Raw genomic sequence first — 8,616 nt, forward strand, 5'->3', positions numbered from 1 at the left:
AAGTAGACCTGCTGGCTAAATGGTGCAAAGACAACAACCTCCTGCTGAATGTCAGCAAGACCAAGGAGATTGTTGTCAACTTTCAGAGAGGCCACAAACAACTGCCACCACTGTCCATCGCCCGGAGATGCTGTGGGAGAGTGAGCAGCACAACATTTCTGGGGGTGCACATCAGCGGCGACCTCTCCTGGACCACCAACACAGCATCACTGGCGAAGAAAGCCCAGCAGCCTCTACTTCTTGCGCAAATTGAAGAAGGCAAGTGCCACGCCTCCCGTCATGACTACATTCCACAGAGGGACCATCGAGAGCATCGTGTCCAGCAGCATCACAGTGTGGGGCGGAAGCTGCACAGATCAGAACAGGAAGACCCTCTGGCGCATTGTTAACACAGCTAAGAGGATCATTGGAGCACCACTCCCCTCCCTGCAGGACATTTACACCACCGCCTCACCCCATAAAGCACTAATGATTGTCAAGGATACAACCCACCCTGCACACAAACTGTTCAGCCTCCTGCCCTCTGGAAAGAGGTACAGGAGCCTCCGCTCCCGCACCACCAGACTTGCAAGTAGCTTCATCCACCAATCAACAATCAGGATGCTGAACACTCTACCCACTCTCCCATCACTGACAGCCCCCCACCCACCAGCCAGCCAGGAACCTAGGAAACTAGGATCCTGTCTGCCTAACCCCCAACACCGCCCTGTGGAACTGCACTGTGACTGCGCAGCCTAACGTGTTGCTGCTTCACATCAAGCCTGATATACTTGAAATTACTGCATACTGCATATCAATGTAAATATACAGGTCACACAAGCACAAGTTTAAACTTCATGTAACTGTTAAGACTATATAAATATACAACACAACTCTATTTTTTTTTTTTTGATATATGTCCTATATTTCTATTGTTAATACATACATGTTCTATATTTCAGTCTCGCACTTTAATTTAATGTTTATTGTCTATGGCTATGTCTATAGTATGTCTATGTCTGTATTTAAAGTAATGTCTATGTCTGCATGGGAAAGTAAGAAACGAAATTTCAATTCTTTGTATGACCAGTGCATGTAAAGAAATTGACAATAAAAGCCGACTTGACTTGACTTGACTATATGCCTGATGCCACAGCATTGAGTTGCATGGCAAATCTGACCTGCTGAACTGCCTGCTTGGCTCCCACATTGCTGCTTGCAGCTATATTTTTTAATAAACTTTTTAACATGTAAAAATGTTCTCCCATAACAAGGTTCTAATCAAGATGGGGCATTATGTATTTGAATAGGCCTAACTATCTAGATTCCTAATGAAAGGCTCTTCATATAGATAGATAGATAGATAGATAGATAGATATGTGATGTCCACAAAAATGTTACCTTTGTTTTGTGAATTGTAATTTACTTTAAATATATTTTTCTGTAAATACAAGGTAATGTTTTATTTTGGAGTAACAAGGGTTGCTGAAAATACATGTACAATGTATGCATTTAAAAAGGGTGATTTCCTTTGTAAAATGGACTTGTTGTACTCGTTCCATACCAGCAGGGGGCAGACTTGCGGTAGCGATTTCCCTGTGCGTTGTTTGAAAATTCTCATAACTCCAGAGACTTCGCACGTATCAAGAAGCTGTTGCCCTGTCTCATTCTTCTTTCCTGATTTTCAGGGTAGTAAAGTGTTACACAACGCTAAAATAGTATGAAACCATGTTAGAATGTTAGCTAACTACTCTGGCCAAGTAGTTTTGTGATAAGAAGGTGGTTTTGTCTATGTTTGATATCCTGAAACGGAAATGCTAATTCTAAACGATTGGAGCTAGCAAAGGACGTTGATGTATTCACTTTAATAGTACAGATTGCTATCGTGGCGCACACGTGTTCTCCCACTTTGTTCATGAATATGAATATGTGCCTTGTTAATTTTAGCGCGGCTCGCGCATGAAGCCTTTTGTTAAAGCTACATTGTGTACTTTTTTAAGTTAATTCTTAGCAAAAACCCATTTGTTCTTTCAAAAATATGTGCTCATTCATGTGTAATTATTTCCACCTACTAATCAAAGTATTCTCGTAAGTGTAGAATCTGCTATTCCCAATACATACGCGCGGGTGGCTGAATCCATGTTGCGCCTCCATCTTTGAAATACATTCGCCAACGAGGGACATTCCTGGAAATTCAGCTCCGCCTTTCGCGCTTGTAGACAACACTCATTGCCTGATTAGTCTACTAGCGACAGCCGGCAGATTTGAAAGTCTGTTGGAGGATTACACCTATTCTCAAGGACATGAAAAGGAGTCGCCAAGGAAGCGAAAAAGAGAATTAAAACAACATCGCGACCGGAAAAACAACAGACCAAAGTCAATATTGGAGTGGCTTTTCTAAGATGGAAAGAGCTCGTGAGGAGCAAGGATTTTAAAAGGGACGCCGAAGTTGCCTGCTTTCTTCTCGACAGGTAATTCGGCCTATTCGTGTAAACATATAGTTTACAGTCTATGATGTAAATTCGAAGTTTTATAGTTTTATAGCTAATTATAGCATGGTTGTCCATAACACTAGAACGACGTCTGGGATACTTTTCCTCGCGTCGATGAAAAATAATTGTCTAGGCAACGTTGTAACAAAAATCTGCTATGACGGATCACAGGCAAATAGCCAATTCCAAGGGTGACGTTCACATCCTGAGGCCTGGCCTGTCCTGTACTCTTATTAATTGTAGACGTAGCCTACTAATTACTAAATTGTCTGAAAGTTTTTCACCATATGAGTGTAGCCTAAACCTCAGAATGGGGGCAGGGTAGACTAGTCCATTACACTTGTGAAGGTAGACCAGCCAGCCCATTGAGACTGATCAATGAGGGTCAAAGTCATTATCATGCAGAACAATAAAATACGGACAGAACTGCTTTGATTGAACTTTAGTCAATGCATCTACCAAAATACATCTTTCTTCATGGTCATAAAATGAATGTACTTTGTTTGTGGTTTAAGTGAGACATTCTAACATGTACTACACTTTATTTGTTATGCTATGAGAGAGAACTGAGAGCAGTTACATCAACACCAATGAAGGGAAAGCTCTCTAGTATTAACTACTCCAGAAGTGTCCTGCATTTCTAGTGGGACAGACAGGTCAGTCACTGCATGAAAACAATTGTTGATTCTATGTGATTGTTGTTTGATAATAACTGAAAGTATATTTTTAATAACTTGGTGTTTACCATTTTATGTACTGTCATATGTTGTGAAACGCTCTGCTTATTCATTTCAGATGAGCATCTTGGCGCAATTGCAGAAGCCCCTGAAATTGAGAACCTTGAACAGAGGTAACCCATCAATGCTCATAATGTCTATACCCTAACCCTACATGACATTCCCTATTGTATATTTTCATGATATAAGCATATATTACAAAGCCTACATGACATGAGCATCGTGGAGGAGGATGTGGACGAAATTCAGTGGTCTTGTTATGTGATGCACGTGCATGCCTTCATTGTTCCTTATGTAACCTTGCCTGTAACTCAGTCTAGGCAAAATAGCACTATACAGATTAGTAACAATATGTTGAACTATATAAAATGGTGTGTATGTCTAACGACACTGCATGTCTCCCACAGGATCAGCTTTCCAGGAGACTGCACATGTAGAATGATGGCCCATGTTGCTTCAAAGGCACCATACAAAAAGGACGGGTTCATGTGTAAATACCATAATTTGTTAATTTCTGTAAATAAATATATTGCAAACAACATTGTTGACCATGTTACTGTCATTTGGTGTTTCAAAATGGTAGCTCCTTTTTAAATTATAAGTTTGTGGATGTAACGTATAAGAGGTACAGCATGAACAGTTATCAATTCTAAAAGTTTTTATTTTCATGAAAGCAAAATATAACGATGTACCGGTGTAAAATAAATTAAATTCAGTTTTAAAAGGAACAGGCAGTACAAGAACACTAATACAAAACTATTTACAATAACACAACATTATAGGAAGGTGATATAAATTCCAGAGATGTCCCTGAGGGTCAGGGAGTTTATCCCTTATCCTACACACACAGCTTGGGATCACTCTTCTATTACCCTGTCCTAGAGACCCATGCTGCCAGAAAATGAAATGTCTGTAGGTAGCATATCTGAACTCCATTGCCATCACCTGGCTCTCTTACATGGCCTAATGCTGTGATGTCCTCCCTGTACTGCCTGTGAATCTGGAGAAAAACTTCATCTAGGCAGCACGGTATGAAGTGAGGCAGAAGGCTCACACAGGTGGCTGGGTTTTGTCCACAGCATTTTCTCTCCCGATCGGTTGGCATGTCTCTGCAGTGTGTACAAGTACACCAAGGCATCCCTGGCACAGGACGGGGGGCGACATGTCTGCACTGATGCATCATCAATGCATCAAACACCAGACCTGGCTGCCTCACTAGCAACTGTGTGGTGATGTTCCTGTGCTCTTGCAGGCTCATTCCATCCACAAGTCTCTGAAGAAACTAGATGTACCGCAGAGCGGTACAAAATATGACCGCCGCCCAGTCCAGCACATTTTTTCCACAAAAATAAATCACGCTGAAAGGCCTATATGATTCTAACTGCCTCACTAAATTGCATTGTCCACACTCAATTCTCACGTAAAATTCATTTTATACAACCCCACCCCCATCTTGCCTGTTCATAATTCTGAGAAATTCTTGAATTGTGTGCATGTGTGCATGTACACGTTTATGTTTATGTGTGTGGGTGTGTGTGCGTGCTTGTGTGTTTGCCTGCGTATGTGTGTTTGTGCATGTGCATGCATGCGTACATATGTCTACTGTGTGTGTGTATGTGTCATACGTATGATTACTGTGAATGTATGTGTGTGCGTGAGTATCTGTTTATGCACATGTGTGCATATGGAATGGGTTAACATGACCCCTGGAGGAAAAAATGGTCATCCTACTGTGAATATCTTGAGGTCATCCTCAAGATATTCACAGAAAACTCTGTTGGTGGACAGTCACTAAATACTACACATAAACTAATTTATTGTATGGCCCCACATGAACGAAAGTCCACACAATTTGGCATGCATTCTGAGGGTGTCGTAATGATCCTAAACTTCCAATTTTGTGCAGTTTTGACCATGTCAGGTCTGCGATTACAACACCTCATTTTTACTTTTTCATTTTTAACTAGGTGGTGCTATACATGAAATGAGTGGTTATGGAATGGGTTGACATGGCCCCTTAAGATCAACAGATATTCACATAAGATATATGATTCATATAAGACAGAAAACTGTCAGCCCTACCCTCCTTTCGGGGGCCAGTCCAGCGGGGGGGCTACAGATCAAATGAAAAACAATGGTTCCATGCTATCCTTGTGGGGCTACATGCCCACCAAGTTTCGTGCACCCCGGTCTTTCAGTGTCCCGGGAATCCTTGACGGAAATTGGTCGAAAAAATCTGACTAAACATATATGATCCGCTTCGGCGGATAACCACAACCACAACATGCTATTCCTGTAGAAAATCCATATCCCAATTGCATGCCTGTAGGTAGGCATGCTTTAAAAATAAGAGGATATGGAAAAGCATCATTCCAGCTAAGCAATCAATAATGAACATTGGATATTATATTATAATAAATTAGCATTTAATAAAGGTGCAGTAAGCAGAATTTAGACATGGCTACGTGTGACATTTTTTATAGATCAAAATGATAACCTTATCAGCAATTTTGAGTTAAGGCTATATATTTATTGTTAAGCCTATTGAATAATTTTATGATAGTGTGGTGAGAATTACAAATGACGTGGAAGCAAAACCGTGCTGAGATGTGTTAAGAAAGGGAAACGTTCCCAGGTTTATTACAAGCCGGCTCTGATGAGAAACAGGAAACAAGTTGCCTCAAGTCACCTCCCGATTGTAGTTTCTCACAGCCTTATATTCAGTTAGCAGGGTCTTTGTCTGTGGCAGTGGAAAAGTTCAGACACGCCCCGGACATATGTGTGCTTATTGGCGCCGACCACCTATGGTGAAGTCTGCCATAAGACAAAAGCTGGGTCGTTGTACATGACAAAAGACTTGATTTGCAAATGGTTGAGGCGGGTCTTCACCAAGTACAGCAGTTAATGCAAATATGAGGGAGACAGGCTAATGCAGGTACAATTACATTTGTATACAGTATGTTCTTACAAATAATATTTACTACAATAGAGAAGACAAACCATTTTGTAGAATGATGCATCATCATATGAAATTAACGATGTGACTTAAAAACAGTCTCTGGTAGGCAGCATAAGTGACATCTCGCTCTGTCTACCCATCGTTGTCTGTAGCTGTGTGGCATTCTGAAACGTCCTTAAATTCGGGACCATCAGCATATCGCTCGTTTTTATTTGGGACCTTGCAGACAGATTTTTTTTATTCAGAGTATCAAGTCCAAAATAGCCTGGGCTATTCCAATTGTCAGTTTATTGCTCATTGTTTTCGTTGTTTTGAATAGACACGGCATACCCGTTGTTGGCATGTTGTTGCAAAATCCGCGGAAACATTTTATGCAAGCAAACTGCATACAGGGAGCCTTAATTGTTGATGTCAGACATGATAATCATCCAAACATCTTGCATTTTTCATTGCGGCCAAAACTTCACTACCCCCTCAGTCTCTGGTCCCATGCGCTGTGCTGTGTAATGCTACGTTTACACATGGCTGGCTATTTTCATAAACGGACATTTCACCCTCTCCGTTTTCAAAAATAACATTGTGCACACCTGTCAGTTTTCAGAAAAGTTTTCCTTTACACTAACCCGGGTATATGCCTTCAAGAGCATGCCAAACCTGTACGTGGCAGTGTAACGAGAAGCTCAAGCCCATGTTAGCCAATCAAAATCCTGAAAATATCAACAACAGCAACGAATCACTTTCTTTTTTAAACTGACTAAAAATTTCCGCCTCATTACATAAATCTCTGTTTGTAGCTGTTTAGACGCAAACGAACAAATGGAGTTTTCCCAAAAAAACGATCCGCCCAGAGTTTTTAAAAACTCCGTTTGCGGGGGGATAAAACCTCTGTTTGCATCTAAATGACAGGGTCAAACGCAGAAAAACATCACCAGTTGCATCGTTTTCATTGTCGTCTAAACAGGGCCTTAGAGCATACCTGTCAACACTCCCGTTTTTCCCGGGTTCTCCCGTATTTCAAGGTCATCTCCCGGCACCCTCCCGTTTTGTTATTTCTCCCGGAAAACTCCCGTAATTTGCATGGCCATCAAACTTCATTTTAAAATCATTGATCCGTTCATTTTTTCTATTAGTCTGACATCTCACAGGTTGCCAGATTGTGTATGAAATACACCCTACACATACACGATCACTTAGTTTCAATTTCAACCGTTCTGTCATAGGCTAAAACCTGGCAACCCAAAACCCAAATAAGGAAGCGGGTGCCGACTGCGAAGCCTGAGTCTTGCCGTAAGCAAGCGGGCTAGTTGAATGGCCTACTCCAGAACCAGCTGTTGTGAAATTGTTGGGAATTTAATTAATTAACACATCACATAAACTTTTATTGAGTGTTGTTGATACACTGAACTTGTGCCCTCGGAACCAAATCTGACAGCAAGCAGCTTTGGAGTTTTGGAAGTAGGCTGCAGGCAGGCAGCTGGTGGATACATAACTGGCATGCGTAAGGTAATGATAAGGCAAAAGCAACGACCGAAATGCAGTGTTGAAACACGTGTATGAAACGTATTAAATATGCAAACACAGATCCGGTAGAAACACTGACTGAAAAAAAAAAAAAATCTCCCGTTTTTTGAAAGCTAAATGTTCATAGGTAGAGGGGTAGAAAAGCAAAGAAAGCCAGTACTTTTACTGATATATTTAACGATACATGCATTAGGCCTACTAATCCAAACTACGTCAAACTTGGCACTGCACGTAGTCTAGTGAGTGTTTAGGAATGAAAGCTCAGTTGCTCACATATATTTCATTTAGACTTTTTGTGATTTTACAAAGCAGCTGACAGGGCCACCAAGGACTGTGGGCGAGTCAACAGCAAAAAACCCGTATTTAGCAAGCAGAAATGTCCTAGCTTGGTGGGTAGAGTACTGAAAATCTATACTCAAGTAAAAGTACAATTACTCCCTTCAAAAATTACTTGATTAAAAGTAAATATTCCCAACTGAGAAATCTATTCAAGTTAAAGTAAAAAAAGTACTTTGTTAGTGAATTACTCAAGTAACAAGTTATTTTTTTGTACATTTTTATATTTTTGATGGCCTTTTAAAGGGATACAAAAGGCCTGTTTGCTTTTCTCTAGCCTGACGTTGTCATACTCAAATTCTAGTCAGAATATTAGTCTGATACTGCTCCATTGGGACATAATTATGGGGCGTGTTTAAACCGATACAGGGGGGGAATGCCTCTGCACTCAATTGGATAGACCTAACCAATCAGAGCAAACCGTGAGAGGTAGGAAGAACACACAAACCATCCTTCTTCTCCACAAATACCTTAACAATGTTTTCTGGTCTTTTGCCGTCAACACCCGTTAGCGAAATCTAAGAGATACATAGCAGGGTAGGCTATTAGGAAAACGTATATTTCCCCTCCGTTTTTAAAAATAATTCCGTTG

At 40.8% G+C, this 8,616-nt stretch overlaps 1 long non-coding RNA gene across 2 annotated transcripts; it reads left to right on the forward strand.

The window, feature by feature from the left end:
* Positions 1 to 1,635: 1,635 nt before the first annotated feature.
* LOC125285990 lies at positions 1,636 to 3,747 on the forward strand. 2 transcript variants are annotated; one of them, XR_007192111.1, is made up of 4 exons: positions 1,636 to 2,450; positions 3,032 to 3,127; positions 3,267 to 3,321; positions 3,616 to 3,747. It is a non-coding gene; the product is annotated as an uncharacterized LOC125285990 (long non-coding RNA). The 2 variants fall into 2 exon arrangements; XR_007192110.1 differs by lacking the exon at positions 1,636 to 2,450 and having other exon boundaries at positions 2,496 to 3,127.
* The last annotated feature ends 4,869 nt before the right edge of the window (positions 3,748 to 8,616 follow it).

Source organism: Alosa alosa, chromosome 21 (assembly GCF_017589495.1).
Source record: "Alosa alosa isolate M-15738 ecotype Scorff River chromosome 21, AALO_Geno_1.1, whole genome shotgun sequence".
In the NCBI taxonomy this organism is placed as follows: Eukaryota; Metazoa; Chordata; class Actinopteri; order Clupeiformes; family Clupeidae; genus Alosa; species Alosa alosa.